General features: G+C 44.6%; 1 protein-coding gene across 8 annotated transcripts in view; it reads right to left on the reverse strand.

Moving 5' to 3' along the window:
- pou3f3b (POU class 3 homeobox 3b) overlaps nucleotides 1-27,355 on the reverse strand; it is a 168,275-nt gene that overhangs the window by 93,702 nt on the left and 47,218 nt on the right. For 5 of the 8 annotated variants that reach the window (XR_003691780.1, XR_003691784.1, XR_003691777.1 and 2 more), the window contains one exon: nucleotides 4,270-4,351. The exons of 2 other annotated variants lie outside the window; for them this stretch is intronic. The gene's annotated coding sequence lies outside the window, so the exon portion shown is untranslated. Of the gene's footprint in view, nucleotides 1-4,269; nucleotides 4,352-19,095; nucleotides 19,214-19,369; nucleotides 19,452-27,355 lie in introns of those variants that run through there. One more of the 8 variants, XR_003691782.1, reaches the window with a different exon arrangement.

The raw sequence follows: 27,355 nt of genomic DNA on the forward strand, positions 1-27,355 counted from the left end.
AGTAAGAGTTAAGATACTAAAATACTGGTTCCTTAATTTCCCATAATGCATATCAATAGTGTATTTTTAAACACACTTTCCCTGTCTGATCAATTCCAACATCTGCTGTGTAAACTTTATGGTGTACATTTGTAATCTCCAAACTCAATCCAATCTAACCCTGATGGCATCATTATGACATCATGAGGGTTATTTTTTTCCAGACCTGACATAGCTCCTCCAAAGGCACAGCAGACGTTATACAACCATTTTCACACAACGACCATGGCGTTTACAACTGAAATTAAGGCAGTGCCCCTTTAAATACAATGTTTCTAATGCAAAAGAGCTTTTATACAAGCAATGGCGCCTGAAAGATTTGGGATGAACTCCCAAGTAAAGAAACTATAATGCCTATTTTTTCATGCGATTCCCATGAAATAAATTACCAGCAACTTCTTAACCTTGTGCCTGAGATGTACTGCTCAAAGTCAATCCATAGAATCAAGACAAGAGCACAAAGCTATGTTTTCCATATGGGGGTCAGTCACTGTGTAGTGAACAGACCTGCTCATCCAACGTAACCCCCGGTCACTTCTCCTCTCTGAGGTCCCCGCAATCATGAAAATGATGGCTATCTCTGCAGCAGCCTCCGCCATCGACTGGACGTTGGGACTCTGCCGTGCTGAGACAGTATCAGTCAGAGGCCATTTACATAATAACAGCTCATCATTCAAAAAAGGTCCTTTTGTTTGCAGCATAACCGGAAACTGTCAAGATGTCACCCTCGGCTGGGGCCTCAGCACGCGAAGGAGGGGTCTAATTGTGGTCGACGGTAGCACAGTAAAGGACGAGGAGAAAAAGGAGAGGGAGACGGTGGAGAAAAGATACAAGTGGACTGATTGGAAACACTAGAAATATTGACAAAGGGAGGAATCAAAAGCATAACGGCTGAGAAAAGGAGTGTTTGGGGAGAGTCGAGTGATTGAAAGGAGACCCGAGTCCCACAGACCTTCCCGGTGAGTCACCCCAGCCTCAAGAGCCCACTTTACCTGATGATATTTCCCGACCTAAAATAAAACTGCATTGAGACACCAATGCAAGTCCGGGGCAGAAAGGGATGAACTAATTTAACATTGGAAAATTGTCCATCTCCCACTCAAAGTAATCATTTTTGCTTCCCTCGAAGCTGTTTACTTGAAGAGTTTGAAAATGCAGGTTGCAAATTATACCTGGAACTTTAAATTCATTGTTCGAGTGTGCATGTGGAATTACAAATACATGTATTTGATGAGGCAGAAAGTTATGGTCCAACACCTTCAGGCAGACAAAGTTAGGGTTGGAGTCAATTTGACAGGGGAGGGTGCAAGTTACCATGTTGAGGACTATGTTACTGAGCACAGCAACACAACCTCAAATTATTATATGTTCAAATTATAGTGTATAAGGATTGCGTTTACCTATGCATAAATAAAACGTCACAGTGTCCATCTTTATTTATACCCATACTGTCCACTGGGAAATGCACACATATGCATATTTTTTAGACAGTATCATTATTTCATATTAAAACAACTCTCAATCACGTCTTTGGTCTGACAGAATAATCCCATCTCCAGGTTCACTAACTACCCTTTCCCGCAGCTTTCAACTGTATCACAGTCTTCATCGCTGGGTGGAGTTTGCCCAGTGAGTTGTCATGGAGATGGAAAAATGCAAGCATAGTAGTGTTTATGGTTTCATCCGCAGGACTTCTCGTCCGTGTTAGCTTAAAAGTAAAGCACAATAGTTATTATTTACCTAGTATTGAAATTGACAAAACTGTCCCAGCTCAATTACACGTAAAGGTTGATTCATTGCTCCACTAACTAATTAAACATCATGAAAACATCAAACTTCACTATTAAAAAGCAACTTAACACTTAACCCCCCCCACCCCCCGTTCATTCCAAATTCAAGAGATTTGATATACCTTGGGGCTCCTTTAGTTTGAACGGGCAGGAAGCCAGAGCTCAGACACGCACTTATGCTCCTAAGCCATGACAAGCATACACACACACACACACAACTTAGTTTCTTCACACCTCCCTGTTTGTGTGACAGGAAATCACCAGCAGCCACTCGACCCAGGAGCGATTTCTCCTCATCTTCGCCGCTCCTTGCGGGCCTCTCAGCATCTACTCCTTCCTAAGACCTGCTCCTCCATGTCTTTTCCACCCTCATCGCCTCTCACATCATTTGACATCAAAGAGGCCGCGACGAGTCTCGCTGTTTACCCTCCCTGGCAGGCGCTCATTACAAAAACATCAAAATAAGCCGTGCAGAGAGGCAGGGCGAATTAATGATCTCCCTGTGCCACCGGTGTCCTGCACGCCCTCCGAAACGGTGCCAGGCCATTTGACGCAGAGCAAATACACTCAGATACACGTGCGTGGGGAGGCAAACATGTAGTTAGATGAAGACGCATTCATGCGTATCCGTACAGTCGCACACACGAACACATACACCCACGCGTGCTCCAGTGCCAAGGCCCGTGGCTGCTAACGACCATTCAATTAGTGGAAATTAGGGAAGCATTGTGAGGTCCACGCTGTGACCATTAGTTGTTGGAGAGAAGCACAAGGAGTGTGGGCCAGGATTAATACCTCGAGATCAAGATGGAGAACCTCGCAGGTCACCATCCAGTGGGGCTTTAGGTTGGGACATTAACGAGGGTGGAGGGTGGCATCAGACAAAGCGATGTGTCGTACGCCGTCTGTTTTTATAATTAGGGCATCGGTTGCACGTTGTGTGAAGGTTTTTTTCTTTGGTTTATTAGCAATGTTTTGTGGGTGCAGTCAGTCGTTTCAATAGCGAATTCGACGCAAACGGTCATTAGACGAGCAGTTTGAAGCAAGTCCTCATTAGATCAAGTGATTCCGTACAAATTGCCGCTCCACAAACACAAACCCCGATTGTGAAATCAAAGTGCTTTGGCAATGCATTGTGACACGACGCATACATCAGCGTGTGCAGGTCGCTCTGCAACACATGGCTTTCTCCATGCATGTAATGGCAGGTTTTTATTTGGAAATTAATTCTTAATCTAATCTATACAGCCCTATTAATAACTATTATAAAGCACACCCCAGTCATGAATTAATCAGGGATTGGCAATTAGTGTAAAATTTAAATGCATGTTGTAAACCCACATTGAGTGTCTGGCACTAGACGGAGGTGCCAAGCCATCGCTGTACTAATTAGTTTGCAATTATGTTTAATAAGTTCTGTGGAAGCCAATCATCTTACAGTCGGGAAGCTGGGCTCTCCTGATACACGCACTGTGGATCCAACATGGAGGAGGCAGTGACGAACATCGCATTTTATACTTCTCTCCAACGTTTGCTGAGCAATGCATTCTTGATTTTGAGCAACTCCCTCCATCGCACTCCGTTAAAAACGTCCTGCTGGGAGCTTCCCGGTGCAGACAAACTTCGCCGTTTCTCTCTCGGAGCCGAGCACAACCATCTTTTTTCGCCGTTCCCATATGAGTTACTTGTTACTTGGTGATCAAGTGTAATTTACCTGCTTAAAAACAATACATTTGCCAAGAACTTATAGCACTCAGCTACAGGTTATTTGTAAGTAGGGATAGGAAAAAGAGAGAGGGTGGTGGAAAGCTTCAGTCTTTTCACTAACTAAATTCTTTCAGGCAGTCCAGTGGTAGTGAACGAGTTCAGGAAAGGTTGATTAAACTCACTTCACCCTGCAGTCAAACCGCAGACACTAATATGAAACCTAGATTAACATCTGCCGGCAAAGTGATTCAGGTGCTCAAACTAGACTGTGGAGTGGATCTTTCAGTTACTTTCAGCTGTTGGGAAAACAGCATTTGAACTAAAAAAAGAGCTGCATTCTAGTCTGTTGTTCCTTCTTAATTTTGGGTTCAAACTGGGCTGTAAGCTCCTTCTGCAGTGGAAGTCCGCATTAAAATTGCAGTTCCAGAAAGAAGCCCTGTGACATATTCATGCAATTGCCAGTTTTTGACTTGTAACACAGTTCACATCAACATCAAAGTAAAAATACAGTGAAGGAGCAAATAATCATGGAAGCATCCCGTAAGCCCAAACACAAATGTAATAGACTATGTAACAGAATATGTTCAATCCCCACACTCACACACTTAACACTGTTTTTGTATCTGGTTTCGTTTGTTAGCTACATGCAACTTACACAAAGCTAATTGAGCTAACAGCTAATTTAAGCTTAATTTCTATCTGGTGTGACGTGTGTAGCAATGGGGTCCATTACCTTGGAGTGATTTGTGTAACGGCAGGGTTTCCCGGTCTACCCATTATGCAGACATGGTACGAATGCAGCAGAACACCAAAACCTGCAATGATAAAATATAAAAAGAGGGAGTAGGATCCATTTTTATTTCAAAGAATGGTTCTGGAGGAAGGAGCTGGGGACAAAAGTTAAGAAAATATAATTCGGGGGCCACGTTGCCATGTTGGAAGACTGGCAACAAAACAAGGGCGTGTAACACCATCACCAGGAGAAGGAACCTAAGACATAAAAATAAGAACCCATCGGCAAAAACAGGTGTTTTTTCGGTTTTCTGTTTTTTTGGAATGGCATCGAAGACAACCGCTTCAGAGAGCGACATATTAGTTTAGTTAAAACTCAGACAGCTCACCACAAAGATCTCCTCCTGAGCTCATGGCAACACATTGGGCCTAACGGCAGGGTTCAGCTGGGACTCTTGGCTCAGGCTCTTGACGCCAACGAGCTCCGAAAGTGTGTGCGCGCCAGTGTGTGTGTGTGTGAGCTAACAGGCGCTGCGGTGCCATTTGGACCGCTGCCTGACACCCTCCGTGTTAATAAGAGTAATCAGTGCCCCCATGCCTGCTACCAGCCTACAGAGCACAGCAGAGAAATGGCACAGGCCTGCATCGCCACCTGAGTGTGTTTACCCAAAACACACGTCGCCTCCACACACCCACACACACACCACACACACACACACACACACACACACACCTCATAGAAGCTAATGAGGGGGAAATGCAGTCAATACAGTACAATTGATCAGCGTTGTCCGGCGACAGCCGGCCATCGATTGGGTTCCCCCTCGCCAGTAATGCCTCATTAGCCGCGTCTTCAACACACATGAGCAAACACACAATCAGGTCTAATGCACTGGCGCCGCAAACAAATCATGGCGTTTAATTTTCAAAGCGATCGCTCGGCTTTGGCTCATTTCGCAGAGGATGCCCCGTGTACATTCCGCAGTGGATGAATGTGTCGCCGCAGCTACATTCCATATGGTTTCATTAATATCAATTGTGTGATATCAATATTAGGGGCTGTGTGCAGAATTGTGTTTTGCCTGTTGAGGCAGTGGGAGTCAGAGAAAAGTAATCAAATGCGGTTTAATTTAAAACTGAACTGTAGCGTGTACTGTTTATATATATATATATATATATATATATATATATATATATATATATATATATATATATATATATATATATATATATGTGTGTGTCACAATAAAAGTACTCTTCAACTTCAGGCTGAAAAAACAACACCGGTATCGCTTGGATCCTCAAATTTCACCTATATTTTCTTTTATTTGTTCTTCTCGATCATGCCACTTTGCGTGATTCTTGCCAAAGTTAAGGATGGAATTGATTTGTTAGATCTGTTGGAACACACTCTAAAAGCATGGATGTTGTCCAAAATCCATTAAATTATAATGTTTATAGTGGCTAAGCTTTAAGAACCACGCAATCATTTTGCATCTAAGGCATTTACAGCATCGTATATCCTCTGACTGCTGGGAAAGAGACCTTGTCAAATGTTTATTTTAGCAACGATTAGGTGTTTGTTTAGTTACGTTAGAGGGGGAATCTCTGCTTCCGGCTGGTAACATTGAGACCTTGCACCATAGAGGCCCACATGCTAACCTGTGCCCAGATCTGATCATTTTCTGTCCTCTGGGGGGATTCGCATGAGATTTGAGGCGCTGTAATGTGATACATGGTTTGTGGTTTAGGCTGCATGTGTGTACGTGTGTGTTTGGATGGTGATCAGGAGGTAAATCTGTGTGTGTGTGTGTGTGTGTGTGTGTGTGTCTGTGTGTGTGTGTGTGTGTGCATATGGCCATTAGTGTATTTACGTGAACGTTTGAATGTGTACAGACGTGAAGTGGTAACTGTGTGTGAGAGACTCGTTCCAGTGGCTAAACACTGCGCCCATAGAGGTGTCTCCAAAGGCGCGCTGCTGATCCCCGAGCAGACCACTGCTTCCTGAGGCCTGCGTGGATGAAAAATATCCCCGACGCGGGAGCACACACACACACACACACACACACACACACAACCTCGCAAAACACAAATCTGTGGAAAGCCCACTTGTCTGCCTGGAAAACCCTGGAGTCCTATAGGACTTGATTCCCTCAGAAAACACACTATTCCTCTCACAGTGTGGGCAGTGTGTTACGTATGCTTGGAATCAACTAAAGAAGCCTTGGGCGAGCGATTCTTGCACTTTATTGCGAATACCTTCCGGAGGCGAACCCCCGTCTGTTCCGACGTCCCACTCGCACCGTAGAATGAAGCAGCAAGAAGTAGAAGAAAAGCAGTAAAAGACTCCCCCCTCAAGCCTGTCTTTGCTGTTTGCCTTTCATCTCCAAGCCCGTAAGTTCCCAGGGTTCAGAGCTGCCACGCAAAAAAGAAAAAAAAGAGGCAAACGTGTCAGCCTGCGACGTGTGCTCGCCCATTAAGGCCAAGAGTCGGGCCTGTCTAGCTTTTCAGTTGTCCTCGGCACTCGGCGTGACGACTGAACACATCTTTATAGCTATTACGGGAGGAGGGCGAGGTCAGGGGAGTGTTTCGTCGCGCGTCAGTCAGCAAAAGTGTGAGTGTGTGAAGCAGCGTATGGGCAGATCAATCAAAAATGTCTGATTAAGAGGAAGAGGACGGGTTCCCATTTCCCTCCAAATCAAAAGGCAATCCCGCTCCATGTAGATTGGGTGTCATTCAACCGCGGGCCGCCACTGACTTGTGTAGATAGACAAACACATTAAGCACCGGTGCCGATTGCCGTAATGACAGCAATAGAGCCAGTCCGATGACAGACAACAGCATAGCACTTTGGCCAAGGTTGACAGAGACAGAAATAAGGAAAGTGATTTTTTTTTTCTCTCCTAAAGGTGCTCATTTGCCAAGGTGAAATGGTTGCGAGACCACAAGCAGGGGGCAATTTCCCTCCCGTCAAGTGTATGGTTAATTTTCCTCGTCCCCTTTTTACTCGTCTCTCAGGGCAGCTGGTTTGTGAAGGCTACAATTGCCGTTAACATCTCACTTGATTGTACAATTTCTGGACTGGAGGCCTTTTCTCTGCCACTGCTAGTAATCCGTCAACATACAAAGGTTTGATTATTTGTCTTGTCGAAACTTGTGATGGGCCTCTTTTGTCTTTGTTGCTCAGGGGATGCACATATTTTGTTGTCTCTAATACTCGCACAAAATGTATAAAGCTGAGCATTACTGTATTTCTAATCCTATTAGTTAGCTGGGAACAACTAACCTAAATTAATGCATGCATTCCATGTTCACTTTTTAAATGCAAGTCAAAACAGAACACATAATTCAGCTTTTTGCCCCATCCTCCAAGAAAAAAAGCACGTGTGCATACATCTGCATTCATGCAACCTAGAAACTAGCTCCCACAAATGCACACCAGCAGCAGGGATCCAAATCAAGCTGCTTTGATTTTTTACCGAGGGAGGCTTTCCCAGATTTGACTCTGCAAAGTCAGAGTGAAGCAGCTAGTTGGAGGGAAGTGGGAGACAAGGCGGTGTTATAACGTAGGAAAGGGTGCACGTGTGTGTGTGAGAGGCAGTAATCTCTCCCTCTGTGTATCTTTCAGTCTTTCAATCTGACTTCAAATTCAACACAGCGCACAACCCTGCAGGGGGAAGAAAACAAGTCAAAGCAACACTGTCGTCTAGTTATGCAAAATCAACAGAGTATAGTATTTGTAAACCAGGGCTAGCTGTTCAAACAAAGCATGATTATATATCTCGCCTCCACGTTCTCCCCTGTCCTCTTTTTCCCATTTTTCCAGGTGAGAAGATTATGTGGCTGGGTTGTGTCATTTTGCTCAAATTGCACACACCTGACAGTGTGTATGCATGTGTGTGTGTGTGTATGGTCGGTACAGTACTGTATGTTTGCATATCTGCCTGTGTTGTGCTAGAGCGCGTGGGCATCTGTGGGTGTCTCTGCCACTAACGGGAGCATTGGTGGTGAAAGGTTGGCCTTCGGTGGCGGTGGACCTCTAATTTGTTCCACCACGGCAGAAGTCGGCTAATGCTGCACACCTGCTATCCCTGTTCCATCATTAGCTGGTGCAGAACCGCAAAAAGGTCAAACATAAACAGAGAGATCACAAGCGCGAGAGAGAAACACAGGCAGAATGAGAAAGAAGAGCGAGAGTGTGTGTGTCAGTGCATGGGAGAGATAGCAGGAGAGATGAGCGCTAATGTGGGGATGATGAGTGGGCGTGGGCCACCCAAGCATGGAGCGATGCATGATGGGAACACTTCACACACTGGGGCGCCTGCCTCTGATCTTGGCAAACAAGCCCCAACACTGAGGCACGGTCGCTGCACACCTGTACACAAATACACACCTGTACACAAATACACACCTGTACACAAATACACACCTGTACACAAATACACACCGGCAAACTGCTCGCAAACAAATTGACCCGCGTGTATCGCCGAGCGGGATCTGCAGCGAATGCTACAGTCGGCTGTCAAGATGTGGGAGCATGGATTTCTATTCATTCAAACACAAAGTGAAAAAGCAGCAATGAAGGCAGTGTAAATAAATAAAAATGTAAAAAAGCATCCTATCCATTATCATCCATCTTGAATCCGTTTCAAGATGGAAACCCGGATCGCTAATCTGAAAAAGACCGCATTCAAGGCAGGTGATTGACGAAAGGTTTGGACTACATCTCCCAGGGTTCCCTGCTACTTGTCTTCCTCCGAAGACTCTTGAGGGACCACAACTTTCAGAAAGACAGATGCTAAATGTGAAATTGCATTGCGTTACGGAGGCTGGACAGGGAGTGCCGTCATGACTTCAGCTCTCTATACCTCAGCTTTACTTAAGACAAGAATCAGAAAGACTGTTACTTAAAAACAAGCCATTCCATTAGTACGTGTGGTAGGGAGGGACAAATCTCCCTGACTACACTTGGCTTGACATGCGCACACACACACGATGTTTAGTGCACACAGAGGCAATAGAATAAGAATAGACGCCGTCTCCCCATACCTGGCTGCGAGGTAGCATCGCTGTGGTATTTAGGAGTGTTCGACTAGACAAATATGACAGAGACAGGGACAATTAGTTTGGCTGTTTAAGCTACATTAACTCTCTCAGCTATCACACCCCAGTGCCAAAGCATAAGTCCTCCCAAAGGAAAGCAGCGCTGCGATCGCCGCTCAGCGACTGTGGAATAACTACGCGAGGAAGAAAAACATCGGGGGAGGGTTGTTTGTTGTGTGGCGTAATTGGGAATACATTTCAATTATCTGGCTGTGTCACTTTCCTAGGTGTGTTTCTTGTATGTCTTTACATGTTTGCAGTTGTGAATCTGCTTGTGTACAGCTAAATCAGTCCAAGGCTTTCAATGCAGGAGTGGCTAATCCAGTGACTATAGTTAAAACAGAAAGATATGAAAAGCTGTATATAAAAATAGAAGCATCAAAATTTGGACAGAAAATGCCACATTATTCCCATTGTATGCCTGTATATGTACAATAGCCTGTGGCACTAATATTATATGGTGCAGTGCAACTCATTTGAACAGTAGCAGTTGAACCGGTTTGTTAGGTACACCTAGATTAAACTAATGCAAAACGGTACGTCCATTTTGAAGGATGTAGCTGCTGTTGAAATGTATTGCATTATACAGACAGGTGTTTCTATTATTTTGTCCACCCCATTGATATCAGTGAAGGGAGGCTACAGTTATTGCAAAACTCAATTAAACTTGAGTCCTTTAAATGTCACCAAACGGGACTTTGAACGGAATTGAAAAGCCCTTCATTGCGACGTCCAAATGTGGAAACTCCTGAACAGATTGAGCGGTACAGAGGGACACAATTACAATTTCCACAGTTCACCCACAGACAGATGAAGTCCGTCCCAGCATGGAAGTGACTTGTGTTTAGCGGGGGACTTGTCCGAAGGTTGACCTCTGCTCTCCTGGTGGAAATGAACGAGAGCGGAATAATGATGCGGTGCCGTCCGACAGCTCGGGATGAGGGCAACGCACATCTGACTCCCTGGTGTCTACTGTATAGAGATTCACTTACACAGAATAGTGGGGAAGCAATGAGACATCAAATAAGTCTTATTAAATATTCATCAGTAGATGTCATCTGTGCTACAGAAACATGTGTGTACCTTTTTGTCCTGGCTGTTTTCCATGGTTTGTTCCAATTAAGGAATATCTTTTATGCAAGTGCAAAAATGCAGTATTTTAGACAACAGTGTGCTTCTAACTATTTAAGTCCCTCTTCTGTTTCAACATGACCATGCCAGGTCCATACAGTTTTCTCAGTGTAGAACTTACAGTACCTTAATATGCTCATTTCATCATTTTGGATTCATCACCCCATGAAATCTACATATTGTCAATACTCAGAGCTTGATAAGAACAATCCAATGTTATGATTTTAAGAAAGAACAAATATATTGCAAATCAGGGATTGACCAATATCTGCCCTGGCCGATTACCGGCCCAATTTTTTGACCGTTTGCAGATTATCTGTATTGGCGTTTTATTTGCCTGATAAACGATAAATTAATTATTTTAAAAGTGCTCTACTTTGGCTCGGCTCCAGCTCTGTGTCTGTCCCTCTGCTTCGGTGTCAATCACCACTGAGTCTGAATTAATGTCCCGCCCACAACACTACTCTTTTACTGGGTATTATGTTGAAAGTTTCTAATTTAATAAATAACTGCTTAAAGCATCTAAACTAAGTTTTGTGTTGGAGTTTGTAAAATTCCAAAATCTTAATTTTCACTTAAAACATTGTCATTTCCACTGAAAATGCATATCGGTTATATTAACTACTAGTAATCAGCATCGGCCTTGAAAAACCAGTATCAGTCGATCCCTATTGCAAATATTTTATTACCATTAGTCTTAAACACCACATCTGATGGAGCCAAACACCCATCTACAGAACCCCTCTGCCACCATCTCATCCTCCCTACTGGCACACATGAAGAGACGACACAGACGGGGCTTATTATGGTGTTTGTTATAGTGGAATTTTAACAAAAGGATAATTTACCTTCATGCTTCCTGCATGTGAACTAAATTCAAGATTTGAATGTGTGAGACTGTGAGTAGATGTATCCAACAGTTGTGATCACTTCCATGTTTTATTTGCTCAATTTGCACCCCTGTACAAAGGGAAATTGGTTGAGTCCATTGGCCTGCGTTGACCTCGTTCCCAGCTGGTAGTTGGCCACTTATCAACATGGGGGGGTGAGGCAAAAAAAAAAAAAAAAGCCCTCCAAAAAGTTAGCAACTCGTGTGGCACTCTAAACAACAAAACAATGATTGCTCTCTTGTCCGTATTGCCGGTACTACTACGAGGCAGCGGTGCCAGTACTTCAAAACAAGTGGGTGTTTGACAAGTAGCGACAAACGCATTAACACCAAGGTGGGAGAAATGGTAGCTCAGTGGCAGAGTGTTGGTCAGCACATGTTTGAGCCTGTTTTTTTTCTATTTTGATCAATCTCCTATAACACTGGTTGTTTGGGGGAAAAACTCACGTAAAAGCGTGGTGAAATGTGTTTATCTGACAACTTTAAAACCTGTTATCTGCAAATAATACTAACTACCTGATAATTATGCTGTCAGCAACACCACAATTGTGTTCCTTCACCCACAACAGGGACATTTAAAATCGGTTTGGTGAGTTTCGATGATGGAACGGCTGTCAACACGGGGGGGGGGAAACACAGCATTTGTTTATCCATTTGGCCAGGGCTGTGTCGGCCTTAGTGAACGGTCGTCGTCACAGTGCGGTGATTGGGACCAGCTTAAAGCAGGAGCCAGAGAGCGGACGGTGAGTAGGATTTCATGTCCTCTGGCCTGGAGGGGCGAGCAAGTTCTGCCCAACATCCTCATTCAGGGAACACGAGCCTTCAGGACAAGCTCAGAGAAACAAGGCCGAGGATGAAAGAGGAGGAAGAAAACCCAGGCGTGGTGGAGAGGTTGTAAGAGTGATGGACAGAAGGAAAGAGGAGAATCAGACCTCCTCTTGCCTCCAGCCCTTTCATACTAACTACCTGTAGCCCCTCCCTCAGCACACTGACTCCTTCAGGCCTCACACCCTGCAGCCTGCCTATAAGGATACTTTCAGTCCCTAAATCTGTTTCAATTAATGCCAGTGCAACACAAATCCAAAAATGTGTTTCCCGTTTCGGTGCAAACTAGGTCCGATCCCATCCAACCCATAATCCACCTTGTAGTAAGTCCAGGTTACTAGCAATCTCACGCACTTCTAACAACACTACCCCAACTCTTCTAGAACTAACACCCACTCCCAGCCCCTTCCTCTATTCCCAAACCCTTCCCTCAGCCCTCCTCCTTCATCCCTTCAACTTTTCTGCTCCCTTCTTTGGCTAACCCCACCTTCAAATCCGTTCATTTGGCCTCCTCCAGCCCCACCCCGAGCCTCATCCCCCCCCGGCTCAGCCTCTCTCTGGGCTACAGGCTACTCAGCAGGGGGGTGGGGCAAGTATCTGCAGTGCAGCGCGCTGCGCCTGGCGCTCAGGGCAGCTCTCCGGGGTGAAAAGCCGGCAGGGCTCTGATGAGCTAAGGGTGTCATCTGCGGCTTCCACCGACCCCGGCAAAATGAAAGAACTGAGAGAAGGAGAGAGAGAGAGAGGGGACGGCTGAGTGAATAGGCGTGCGTTGTAAATCTTCACGGCAACAACATGCAACCGTGGGGAAGGGAGGGCTGCGAGTGGAAGAGAGAGGGAGAGATGGCGCCGAATGGGGAGCGGATTTGCCTCACTCACTTAATGCACTGCTTATGACAGCTAAAGGGGAAAGTGCGCTGGAAATTGGTGAGGAGGAATTACCAGTGTTATACTGCTTGCCATCTTACAAATGAATACCGTTTAGCCTCGGCATATAAATGAGTGGATTTTGCTTGGAGAGGAAAAGAGAACGAAAAGAGAGTAGTGGAATGAGAGACAGAGGAAGGCAAAGTGGCAACGCAAGCAATCAGTGGCCGGCGTGTTTTGTGGAGGTGTGTGTGTGTGTGTGTGTATGCGTTTGTGCACACGAAGGTATGTTTGTGTGCGTAACTGCGGGCATGTGTGTGTGGCTCAGTGTGAGGCTCTGTGCCGAGCCAGCCGCATGAAATTATGCAAGCAAGTAACAATGAGCAAATTGAACCTCCGCACGCTGACACACACACACACACACACACACACACACACACACACAGCACAAGGTCAGGCTCAAAGACAAGGGAGTAGGGGCGTTTTAGCAGTGGGTGGGAGCGAAAAACAGATCATGATAAATTGGCTCACATTTTACAAAAGCCTGCCCTTAATGCTCCTCGGCTAGCCATGCCCCCTAGCCCCAGCGCTGGGGCTGCTTTAATAGCAGCAGCTAGCCATTTGTGATATATGAAAACCAGGCTGTGGCACTAATTGTGCAATTACAAGGCGGAAGCGGTACCGTGTTGTGGCAGTGTGGGGAGGAGCAAGACAGGGAAGCAAAGAGAGGACTGTGCACAAATATCCATCTCTCTCTCTCTTTTTTTTAATCTTTTTCCTATCCTGTACCTTGCTAATCCCCCCCCCTCCATCCCCTAGCTGCCTCCTCTGTCTGTCTTCCTTTCTGTCACCCTTTGGCAGAGGGCTCCGGCCAACCGAGCTGCGCCCCCGGCATCCCTGTAGTTTATTGAGAGATAGAGTGAGTGTGCCAGTTTCACTAAACCACAGGGAGTGGAGGAACCAGGGAGAGAGGGAGCTCCAGAGCGTGTGAACACAGTTAAAGTGAGAAAGTGTAGCGAGATAGGGAGGGAGGGGGCTGAGAGGAGAAGGAGGGAGAGAAGGCAAAAATTTGTCTTGCGCGTCGATGAAAGGACAATTTATTAGGAGCTGCTCAGGGAGACAGAATATTTTGCCCGAGTGCTTTACAGACCGTCTGGATGAGGAATGGGAGCATATCAGCGCAGAGCCGGGCCCGGGCCTGGGACGGGCTGGGGCCGAGGCTGGAGCAGCAACAACCTGGCACAGCCACATTGCAGTCTGCTGCAAACACCCATGGGGGTCGTGGATCAGGGGCACACAGGGATGGAGGAGGGGGTTCTGCAGTGATTGTGGAGATGGTGGAGATCCAGATACATCCATAAAACAAGCATCTTTACAGGATTATCAATCTATTCAGAAGGGTTTTTTCCAAGCTGAACTTGTACGGTAGTACATTTTAACGCCGTTACATGAAACAACTTATAAGCTAAATGTTACTTAACCCTCTGAGGTCTAAGGGCATCTTCACACATCTTCTTAAATGGACCTTTTTATTTGCATATCACTGATCCCAATGTGTTTCACATCAAGATGTTCAGAACAAACTCAGTATTCCCATATAGTGAGACCCAAATTAGTCCCAGAGCAATGTGTAAAGAGATAATTTGGCGCTAAAGCTGAAAAGTTGAAGTTGGCTTTTTGAAAATCCTCAAAATCACTTTTGAAAACAAATCTTAACTTATGACTTGTTGTACGAATTGTTTCAGTGCTTAAAATGAGTTTACCAAAGTCTTAGGTTCACAAAGTAGTTAATATGATTAAAATAGCAAATTAAATTCTGTAATATCGCTTTTTAAGTTTTTTTTCCAAACATTGTTTGGACAGTAATGTCGGTGTTTGTTAATGGAACAACCACATCATATTCTTTAACATAGGTGGCATGACGTTACATTCATGAAGCAGATGCTTTTGTCCCAAGTTGGAATAAAAGCATTCAACCCAGATGTCGTCAAAAGTTGTGCAGCCTCTCCACACAAACACCTTCTATCATTGCTGGAATAGCAAAGTTTCTGGCTACATGCGAGTAAGCGTCCGGCATCACAAACTACACTCTGTTTACATGAGGTGGTAAAATTATCTTGCAGGCGTACAGTATGTTTGCTCACTCCCGTGGCGGCGGCGAGATTAAGGAATCCCGCACTGGCCGTTCTGACCGACAAGCACGACGGTCGGGGCAGCGCGGCAAACAACACCTGTGCACATCCCAGCGGGTGGCTATGCCAGGGTAGAGCTAACATTAGCATGCTGCTGTAAACATGAGCCGAGCAGGTGGCTCCCTATCCATTACCAGCGGCCGGGCTTTAATTGTGTTTAAGTGAGACAATATATATCTCTGTGCACATCATATTGATGGTGAGAATTTGGAGGTTGGGTAACATTTTTCCTTTACAAAGGCCTGTATTAACCTGTGTGTTAACCTATGGAAAAGAGCTACGCGTGTGTGTTAATCCTGCATGTGTGGAAGAATATGAACACGAATCAGCAGCCATTAGGACGGATAGGATGGAGCATGGGGTCAGCATGAGACAAGGCCCCCCCCTTTAAATTTAAATAATACCAACATATGGACAAAGTAACTTTTAATTCATTCCCACTTTTCTATATGAATACCAAGTAGGATCATCGCAGTGTGATAGAGGAGAAGAAGTAGGGAAAAGCACCGAAGCAGTGAGGTTAAAACTATAATTGTTTTTCCTTTAAAAAGGCATTTGGTTAATTTAACTCCTGCATGGGAAGAAACAAACAGCCAAAGCCAAGCAGCTTTTCTGTTCCTCATCTCTCCTGCTGCAGAGGCTGGTCCCCCGGCGTCCACGCCGACGCCTCGACATATCTCCTGTGTAACCAGCGAGGCAGACTTCCTATTTATCTCCTGTCTCACTGAGCCGCAGCTAGCTAGCACGGCTGGCGTGACCTCCGCTGGGCGCACATTAATTTCACCTCGCCGTTTGTATGGCATCGATTAATAAAAAGTGACTAGGTTTTCAGCAAATGAACACGCGCTGATAAATGAGGGCCCGCGGCTAATTGCTTGGTAAATTAAGAGCTCACAATAGTGACGACGATGTGTGCTGCTTTTAATATTTAAAAACTCATTAAGCGTGGGGAACCGTCTCGCATAGTTGGGCAGGCAGCCTTGTATGATCACCTTTAGGTGCTATTAACGGACCGTGTGAAATGTCAGCGCGAGTTTAAGGTTGGAAGTGGAGCGGCTCATCTGATCAGAGCTGCTTTAAGTTGACTCCAACCTCCAGTTTGCTGCTTTTCACCCCAGAAAAAAAATATTCTCTCATTCGCCTACACACAGGAAACCCACACACACGAGAACTGCTTACACACACTTAAATACACACGTCAGTGCAGGATGTCAAAGCTAACGCAATGTGTATGCCAACACGCATACAACTCAAATATCATGCATTACTTGGAATCACAGACACAAAAGTGCACACACTCTTATATCTATCTATCTATCTCGAGAGATAGATATATATATATATATATATATATATATAGATAGAAAGATATATATATATATATATATATATATATATCTCTATATATACAGATATATCTATCGATTGATTGATCAATCTATATACACATCTACACAGTATATGCATATATAAACAGACCTTTCTCACACTCAGGTTGCACATTACAATATAATACACAATCTGGACTGACACATGTACACAAATGTTCCTCATCACACACTACAAGCACAAACTGTTTTGTGTCTGCACGTACAATATAAAATCCTCATGCAGTATGTGGAATTACACACAAATGTTCTCACCACATACAAACACTCCTCATGCACATCTAACACAAACACACACGTCACAACCCAAATGTCATGCACCATTTGGAATCTGGAAAGCAGAGATGAGCGAGCACTGGCAAATATTGAAAGTATTTATTTCTCTCCACAGATGAACGGGACGTAATCCTCCAAATATATTTAGTCGTGTTATGGATTTGTTGTCGCTTAATTTGCATGACAACACACTACCTTTTCACTGCGCACACAGCGGCAATTGCAGCGCTGATATCATCTTTATTATTATTGAGCCATAATAAGGCGCTACACAGAGGGGGGAAATTGAGTAAGTTAAGCCTGGAGTAGGAGCAGACACTTGGCTTATAGTGATGGATCGCGTTCAGTAATTTGTCTTTATTATGATTGGCCAAGATCAATATTTTAACAGTTCGGTTACGGCCTTCAGTGCAGTGTTTAATATGTATTATTCACGACCTTTATCGGCATGGAGGGAGGCAGGAACGGGTGGGATATATGGAGGAGAGGGCTGACATTTTTCATACTGAGGCAGGAAGAGGGCCTGCTCTATGTGGGACATGAACAGGACTGTGTAATGGACACAAATTAAAGTGTGTGTGTGTTTGTACATGTGTGGGCGTGTGAGAGTGGCTGCATCCTTGACTGCAGGAGCACATCCATAAGCCAAGAGACACATGGTTAAAAGGTTGGTTCACCCAAATTAAACAAAATTAAAAAAATTAATTTAAAAAAATAAATAAATACATATTTGTTAAGTCCAACACCTCGAGCAGTATCTAGCCAGCATATTGTTCTAGTTTGGTATGCATAGAACACAATATACTGTACATGTGTGATCAGACATGAGGCCCAAAGAGTTCTTCCATGTGTTACGGCTGCTAAAGCAGCAACACAACAGCTGGGACAAACCATGAAAACATGCAGGCTTTTATAGCTCCGGTAAGATTATCAAGTGCTGTGGATGGAACGTGAAAGTACGTGAGGAGAATGACGTGGGCCTTTTCTGCTCGCAATACTGTACGCAAGAGCAAATCCCATAACCATGCTAAGTGTAAACGACACACACAATGACAGCGGTAGCTTCAAGACACTTTTATTTAAAATGCATGACTAAAATGACACTGAAAATCCAGTGCCTAAATGAACAGTGGCGTGAGTATCAAAAGGAAAGGGATAAATGACGTTACACTGGGAAACTACAACCTACATCAGCAGTACGTTTGCTGTCTTGGCTATATATCTAGGTTTCAATCAGTGGTGGACTGTAACCAAGTACATTTACTCAAGTACTGTACTTAAGTACAAATTTGAGGTACTTGTACTTTACTTGAGTCTTTTCTTTTCATGCTACTTCTCTACATTTCAGAAAAACAATAGGGCTCTCAAGTCTCACACATTCAAGGGTAGCACGGTGGCTCAGTGGTTAGCACTTCTGCCTCACAGCAAGTTGGCACTGCAGAGTCTGATCCCCGGTCCGGGAAGAGCCTGTCTGTGTGGGGTTTGCATGTTCTCCCCGTGTTGGCGTGGGTTTCCTCCGTGTGCTCTGGTTTCCTCCCACCATAAAGACATGCATGCTAGGTAACTAGGACTACAGTTGAAAATTAGCCAACTTCTGTAACACTGGCAAATGTTGATTAATGTGCATTGTCCTAATCAAATAATAAATAAATCTTAATCAAATTCACCATGAGACACATGCATTTCAACCAATTCACACTCTCACACGCCACACCTTGTATTTCTCACGCTGATGAAGGCAATCGCATCTCATTGATGCTTCCATCGCACACAAAACATGTAATTTATTTAATAGAATGTTTTGTTATAAATTACCCAACAATATTAACGGCCTACGAGTCCAGCTGAAAGTTAGTTGATCATTTCCAGTTTCTAAAATGGGAGGATCTTTCTGCATTGAGTACTTTTATTTTTAATACTTTAAGTACATTTTCCTGATGATACATAAATACTTTTACTTAAGTGACATTTTCAATGCAGGACTTTTACTTGTAACAGTATTTTTAAAGTGTTGTATTAGTACTTTTACTTAAGTAAAGGATCTGAATACTTCTTCCTTCCTTTGCGATACATGAAGCAACTTTAAATATCCAATTACAAGCACCATGCACCCCCCTCCCCACCCCCACCAGAGACCCCATGAAAAAAAGTGGTGTCATTCGAACACTGCTCTACTAATCCATGACCTTGCAGTTAACAGCTTTCATAGGGACCATTTCTTTGGTAGTAAGTAGTTCTGATGCAACAGGGAGATACACGGATTATCAGAGGGCTTTCCTAGAAAGACACAAACACAATTCCATTTACCCCCTCATTGTATTTGGGTGAAGGCGGAAATATCTCAAAAACCGATGCCAGTAGAGGTAAATTGAGAAAATGTTTTTTCAAAGTCTGTATTTTCAGAAAATAGTCAGAAAATGCCGGCAAACACACCTCTCACACATTGGTAATCCTTTAATCCTCACTGGGCATGTACTTTGGAAAGATGTAACTGCAGCCGCAGTATGAGACATACCTGTAACATAGATGAATGTATGTCACTTGGATAATTGTATGCTATCCCGTACTCAATTCATATTCTAGGTCAATCCCACAAAAACAGAAGGAGCAGGGTTCAGGAGAATGTTCCGAGGGGAGGGGGGGGGGGTGCTTCATATTGTAGAGCCCACATGAGATAAAAAAAACGTGCCACACTTGCAGCGGTTTGTGAAGCTGCGAGAGAAGCGTCTGGGATTAAGCGCTGTGACATATTCATATCTGACCAGACTTAAAGCTGCTGCCACAGGGGAGGGTCTGTCGCTATCAAAGCTGCAGGAAATCAGCCAGAGAGGGAGAGAGATAGGGATAAAGAGATACAGGAGGTACAGTCACAGTGAGAGAGAGAGAGTGTGTGAGAGAGAGAGAGAGGAGTCAGAACAGCAGAGAGGATTTCTTACAAAGCTCCCCTAACCGTCTCTCAAAAAGAAAATCCTTTGTAGCCCTCATCCAGACCTGACGCCCTCCCTCACCTCAACCCCGACTCCCCCTTCCCTACACAGTCGTATTTAAGTCCCCGCGTGGAACGAATGGGGAGCAAGCCCTGGAAAAGTTTGTCACCAGGAAGGCTGGGTCGCTGTGTAGCTGATTATATCAGTTTCGGCGGCGGACTGGTAATAGGCTCCTCTTCGAGCAGCCGCTAACCCCGGCTCTCCCCTGGCAGCCGCCGAGAGTGGAATTAATCAGGCCTACTGGGAGCCTCCTCCATCCACTCACCGCAGGCGAGCCACTCCGCAGTCATTTACCAGCCAATCCCACTGTCAACCCACTGTCATTTAGGCCCTTTTCATTATGCCTCCCCTCCCCTGCGCACACAACCTCACTCTTTCCCTCTCATGTTAGATCTGAAAAAATGGAAATGGGTGACAGATTAGCCTAATGCTGGGTACCTTTTGCGGTCTGCATAATATGATCACTAGCGCTTTGCATCCAACACAGACTGGGATGCTGCACATCTGCAGTTGTTGAACTAAAAAATGCCAGTGGTTTTCCGTGTCATCCACTCACTCGGTCTGCAATTAGAGCTTTGTTAATAAGAGCACGCTATCGCCAATGTAGGCCGGAAAACACGCCATTGTCCTAAATGTGACATTAGATGGCCAACTTTGTTCATTGCCTATAAAAACCCCGGGCCATAACCACCAATTACCGCGGCTAGGTGTCCCTGGGGAGCAGGGCCCTCGTATCAGGCTGGCCTTGCCTGCTAAGCCTGCTTAAGTGACCTATTTTGGGCTCGGAAGCAGTCTGTAAAACACCTCTAAGGTTAGATTATCCCATGATGAAATACAAGGCTTCCCTGCCACAAATTACCCACGGATGGAGCGCCACCAGGCCATTCCTACGCCATGCTGATGGTCTCTCTTTTTTTTCTCTCTCTCTGTCTCTCTCTCTCTCTCTCTCTCTCTCTCTCTCTCTGAAAAATATTCATGAGTAAACAAAAGGAGTGATTTGAAAAATGGCTGGAGGAAAAGGAGATTAATAAAAAGCATGAATAGTGCATTATGGAAGAGCTGAGGAGCCCCAGCATCTCATTGGGGTTAGAGGGAGATTGCATTTGGGTTTTATTAAGAGTGCAGTCTACTACTCTGTCGTAGTCAAGAACCCCAAAGAGGAGGCAGTGCTTGGACGTCGGAGTGAAAATGAGTACTTAGACTTAGAAGGGAAAGGCTTTTGTTACTGGAACCACTGAATCGCTACCATTATTTAATGAGTTATTGTTGAACATCATCAGGGAGCGGAGCGTTGATTTTCAGGACATGTGCCACAGCGTCCATATTTCCGTAACTGATTTGACTTTTCTGTAGTTCAAAAATCAAAGCTCCTGCCCGAGACACCTCCTGATGTTTGTACGACTGGCACTTTGGATAAAGTTAGACATTTAGAAGTGCTTTCGGTGACAACAAAATGAGACTGTGCGGGGTTAAGCCAGACAAGAGGCAGACTCTGTGACGATAGTCAGCACAGAGCCGGACCCTCCTCTGAGACTAGACCAATTAAAATAAGAAGCAGTTAACAGGAAGTGCTTGTTTAACATCCTGTCATGTTAACGAGGACAACCATAATTGGACTTGTGTATTTAACAGTAGGTGTAAAATGCTGTTAGTTGTCAGCGCTTACATTTTTTTGTGTTCCCTGAAAGGAAGGAATTTCTTTTAATTTCTGTAAACATGACTTTTTTTTTTTCTTAAGTAGCTGGGTATAAATGTCAAGACTTTTAAGATCTATTCACAAAGCAAATAAGGCACTAAGGACTCTACTATTGACAGACTTTTTCATAATACCAGTTCAAGGTTGCTCATTCAGTTTTCTCTTCCCTACTGCGTGTTGTGGCATTCAAGATACCATCTCTAAACATTAAACAAATGACTTTTTATTAAGGGCTTTTTTTCTGCTGGGGAAAGTTATTTGAGTTTTCCTTTAAAATAAATATCCAGATACCAACAAAATCCTTGCATTAGTAGTCTACAAATCATTTCGGTTGGGGCGTTCCTCAGCGGCGGATGCTTTTGCTTACTTGTCGGCAAATTTCAGCAGCGCCACGCTCGCAAACATAAACCCTGGCTGGCTAAACCTGGAGCCGTTAAGTCCAGTGTAACACTATGCAGGTGCAGGGCTCACGGGGAGCTGCCGTGTATGTTGGAGTTCCTGTTTGTTTGGGCTTGGCCCCCTCTTTCAAGCCCCAGGAGGAAGTGAGCAGGCTGGGGTTCTGCTCGGTATCAAACCTGGGCCTCGAGCTGGGGGAACAAAAAAAATGGCTGGTGTTTATTGTAGCTGTGGTTGCCTGGAAGTGACTGGCAGAAAGCACGCACGGTTTGTCAAAAATGAACAGAGGCCAGAGGCATAAAACAGACAACCTCTTCATACAAGGGAGATGACTGGGACCACACTTACTGCACCGAGAGAATTACACAAACAGTATCCATGTCTGCGCTTTAGAGACAGTTCTGAATTCCCATACATATATCCAGAATCTATTAAAAATCCCATTCGGGGGTTGACTCGGAATTAATTCTCCTGTATAAACTCATGTCAACGTTTGAATGTGCATGAATGAGATAATGACGCACTGCTTGTGTAAACAGCGTCGCTAAATATTTGAAAATGCAAGCCACTCATCAGCGGAATTATAGTGCTGAATTGAGTTTCTCTGCTGGCTTTGCGATAACCAGGACATTCTTTAACCTGAGCACCTCCAATTAGAGGATAGGAGAAAGGGGGGGGGGGAAGGGACAGTGGTGGTGGTGGGCCGGGGGGGGGCTGAATGCTATTGCTTTGACCCGCCCGCTTTACTTGGAGGCGCACTCGAGAGGCAGAGATGTGGCGGCAGGATATCACAGAGGAAAAACAGGCTCAGGCTCGGATGGCCAGGGGCTGCCCGTGCCTCTCTATCAATGCAAAACAGACTACTTCCTTAGGCAAAGACGACATTTCACTTTTTATAAGCCTCCCTTCTTTTTTTTCCTGGGCTTACATTAATTTTGAAAGCAGAGGGGAGGCAAAGAGGGTACAGAAGACGAGAGCAAGTAACACAGAAAAACACAGACGGGTGAAAAAGAAAAGGGAAAGAAGGGGCAGATGAAAAGCATCTTTAGGATGCCGGAAACATCTGGTTTCGTATTCGGAGAACCAAAAGGGAAATTGCAAATAGACAAAACTTACGTTTTGATTTATTTTATCATCTGATGGCTGGGTGATGCCAGCCGTGCAGTAGAGGCCCCTGGTCATAAATACAGGAGCCGAGCTACGTGACGGGGCATTAGGGACGTCTCCTTACTGTCCCCAGACTGATTGATACCGCTTCTAATAACATCCACAACCGCTGTGTTCTGTTCTAAATTACACAAAAATGAAGGGCTTTTCTTAATTGGATGAATGGACGCAGGGGAGGGAAAGAGCTTCGGAGGAGAGAGAGAGAGAGAGAGCGGAAGTGTAGACATGGGGAGGGAAGAGAATGTGAACAGTGAGGATGAAGGGAGAAGGAAAGAGGACAAGGAAGATAGGGAAGTAAAGGAGACACAGATGAGAGTTATCAGTTCATTTTAACCCTCTTCTCTTTATGTTGCTCACACAGGCTTCTTTAAGTTCCTCCAGGTTTAAAATAGTACTTTCCTATTTAAATAAGAAATATAATGAGATCGGGGCCCATTTTGGATTTATCACTGAGCAGTTTCCATTTGGAAATCCAATACCCATGAAACAGAATTCAATGTAATTACAAACTTTTACCTAACGTAAGGTGCTTACAGCTGTACTGAAATGTTGCCAGCATTGCAGGAACAAGTGGCATCCGCCCAGCTGATCTACCGTCTCTTGAAAAGATAAGCCCCAATTGCATGGCTGGAACATGCTGTGGTATTTTGACACTAGCAGCTATCCATTGTGGAGGTACATTATGTTCACTGCAAAAAAAAAAAAAAAAAAAAAAAACATCCCCCAATGCAACTTTGTAAAGCTGCAGCTCCTAATACAGCGTTGACGCACAGCACTCAAGGAAAAGCTGTTGAGGAACAAGAACCTGGAGTAAAGAGAATCCCTTTTTAAACAGACATTATTGATTCTTCTGTCACATCTGCCGTTTGATACTTGCATTCAACTTTCTTCAAGTCCGGTTTGCATCGCCATCTTCTACATGAAGAACTACAGTACATGAAATCACAACTGGTGTCACAACACCCCCCCCATCGACATGTCAATGCTGGGTGACAGCGCATACGTCTTGTGATGCCAAGCTGAAAACGTGTCTTTGTGTAACTGATGTGGCTCCTCCTGAGCCACACGAGCCCACAACATAAAGGATGGCTTTTTTGTGCGAATGCAGCCTGAGCAAACAGATGGGAGGAGGTGAGCCCTGCCGTCCTCCAGGCCATCCTGCCTGCCTTCCCACTATGGAAAGGAAAGATTTACAGCGGCAGCCTTGGAAAAAAAAAAAAAGCTGCCCGCAACATCTGGATACAGACAGTGACAGTGGCTAATTTAAAAAAGGTAGTGAAAGTGTTAGCGGAGACCTGAGGAAGAGTGATGGACAGCTGAAGAGGAGCAGGAAATAGGGCCCGAGCAGGGTGGAGGTCTCACCAGGGCTGGGCTGTCCCCCCCCCCCCTTCAGCTTTAGATTCATTAGCCTGGAGAATGAGCCGGAGAGAAAAGGAGAGGTGGAGGGAGAGAGTAAGACAAAGGAAAAAGATGAAACAAGACAGGCAGTGGAAGGGAGAGGAGAACGATTGAGAGGATCAATCAGGAGGCACAACAGTAATGGGGGTGGGGGGGGACACCCCAATCACAGGGAAAATCTCACTGTAATTCTGTTTGCTTGCCTCACAATGTGAGCGTAATTGCCACGATCATTTACGGGGCGACGACAAATCTGGCCCTGGATTATTGTTTTCCTCTGACTGATATGAACTGTTCCATTTGTTTTCTGCCGGCTACAGAACGGTGCACGTTTCCTGCACAACGCCGCGTCTCACTCTGCCGAATTCATTAGCACGTGACCCCTTCAAAAGGAGTCAAAAGACAGCTTGTCGCAGCGACCAATCTTCGCCACAAAACCGTGAATCTAGGATAACAAAAACAAACAAAAAAAGTCAAATTTTTTGGCGTACCTGTCCAGAGAGCATGCATATGCATGAGTCCATATGGATGGTGGGAGGAGAGGTAGGCGACTCGATCCCTGCAGTGGAAAACTACATAGTGAGCTTGACCCATTTTATTTTAGAAATACCATCCACTCTAAGTGAGTATGCACCAAGAGAGGAGTAGTTTTGTTAGCCAGTGTGCGTGCGTGCGTGCGTGCGTGTACACATTTATTTCCAACACACCAAAAACACACACATTTGTTCCAGCCAAGAAGGGTAATGAGACAGCCCGCTTTGGCAATAAGTTTAATGTCACAAAGAGAGGTCTTTTTTGTGGGTGTTTTTTTCATTGGAGTTAATTGCTGAAGAGAATTAATTAAAAAAATGTTGACTTGAGAATTGTACATTGATTACTGTAAATATTCTCCAGAGTTTTGCTCTGCTAATTGAGGAGCATTCTGCCTGGTGCATCTGATTACGTGGGCTACCGTATTAGCTGCAGCACATCCTTGCCAGCATTGATTTTTTTTTCTTCTTCATTTTTTTTTTGCTTTGATGAAGTGTATTAAGCCAAAAAGATCTCACAAATATTCAAGTTGCAATTAGAGACGTGAAAGTGATACACTAGATGGCTAAAAGTATGTCCACATGCATTTGGGCACTTTTGTTTTGGGGCTGTTTTATCACATTTAGATTAAAAATAAGGGAAATAGAATGATTTTTAACTTTATGGCAACATTTGGGATGAACTGAAACTCTGACTACAAAGCCATGCCTTATTGCCCAGTCAGTAGCTGCCTTTAACTAATGCTCTTAAAGCTGAATGGGAGCTAAATCCGTCTAGCCAAGTTCCAAAATATTGCAGATAGTCTTCCTTGAAGGGTCGAGGCTGTTGTAGCAGCATGCTCATGGTTTTGAAACACATGTGGGTGTCCATCTCCTTTTGGCCATGGAGTACAAATGGAGACAGACAGAAAGACTTTGCAGCTGTAGTTGTGCGTGAGTGCGTGTGTGCGTGCGTTGCCACATTTGTCCCTCTCACATGAAGCTTCCCTCTGAGCCCCCTCATCAGTGGTGGAATGTAACCAAGTACATTTACTCAAGTACAAATTTGAGGTACCTGAACTTTACTTGAGCCTTTTTCTTTTCATGCCACTTTCTACTTCAACGCTGCTACATTTCAGAGGGAAATATGGAATTTTTGACTACATTCATCTCACAGATTTAGTCACTAGTTACTTTACAAATCAAAATGTTTGCACACAAAACACACGTTTATCATAAATTAAACCGCCCAACAGTATAACGGCCTACAAGTCCAACTGACATGATTCCCCGCATAAACTCAGAACAGTTTGGACCGTTTCCAGTTTCTAAAATGTGAGAATTTGTCCGAATTGAGTACTTTTAATACGTTCACTACATTTTTCTAATGATACTTTTTCTTATGTAACAGGACTTTTACTTGTAACAGTTTTACAGTGTGGTATTAGCACTTTACTTAAGAAAAAGATCTGAATACCACCACTGGTCCTAATCAGACTGATACACAGTTTAACCCTTCAACTGCCACATTCCCAGGACGCCCTGTCCATGTTAACCTTGTAACATCACACACCGAGAGATAGACATGCAGACAGGTGGAAGACCGAGGCTTTGTAATGAAACATGACTGGTGAAGGGTGAACAGTCAGGCAAAGGTGCAACATCAATCTCCCCCCCCACACATACACCTCAGAGCCAGAGAGACAGGGGAGGGGAGGAGAGAGAGACTGGAGAAAGAAAAAGCAGCTGCATACGTTGACTTGATAAAAAATCAATACAGTAAAAAACAAAAAAAAATGCATCAACTACCTTGTACCTCCAACAGATGGAAGAAGTCAGAGCAGGAAAGGAAGTGGGTTGAAAGGTGAAAGAGTGAGAGAGACAATGGTGATGGATGCAGAGAGGAAGAGGCAGGAAGGGTGAGGGTGAGAAAGAACGATAAACAGAAGTAGAGAGAAAGAGAAAGTGAGCTTAAATTAAGTTGTAATACCCCAAAAGGATTCTTTTCTGTCGTCCGCATTTTGATACATTGCAACTTCTCTCTACTTCCATCATTCTCTCTTTTCCTCTACCTCTGCATCCCACCCCCAGCCCCTTTCTTGTTTTTTTCCCACCTTCTCTCTCCCTCCTCACCCCTCCCTCCCTCCTTATCCGACTAGGAGTGTATCTACCTATCCAGGCAACCGTGCTGGAGGGTTCCCCAAGGGCTCGAGTCCTTTGCTCCCGGCTGTTTGATGTTGAGCCGGCGCGGATGAACCTCAGCCCC

This window comes from Perca flavescens, chromosome 24 (assembly GCF_004354835.1).
Source record: "Perca flavescens isolate YP-PL-M2 chromosome 24, PFLA_1.0, whole genome shotgun sequence".
In the NCBI taxonomy this organism is placed as follows: domain Eukaryota; kingdom Metazoa; phylum Chordata; class Actinopteri; order Perciformes; family Percidae; genus Perca; species Perca flavescens.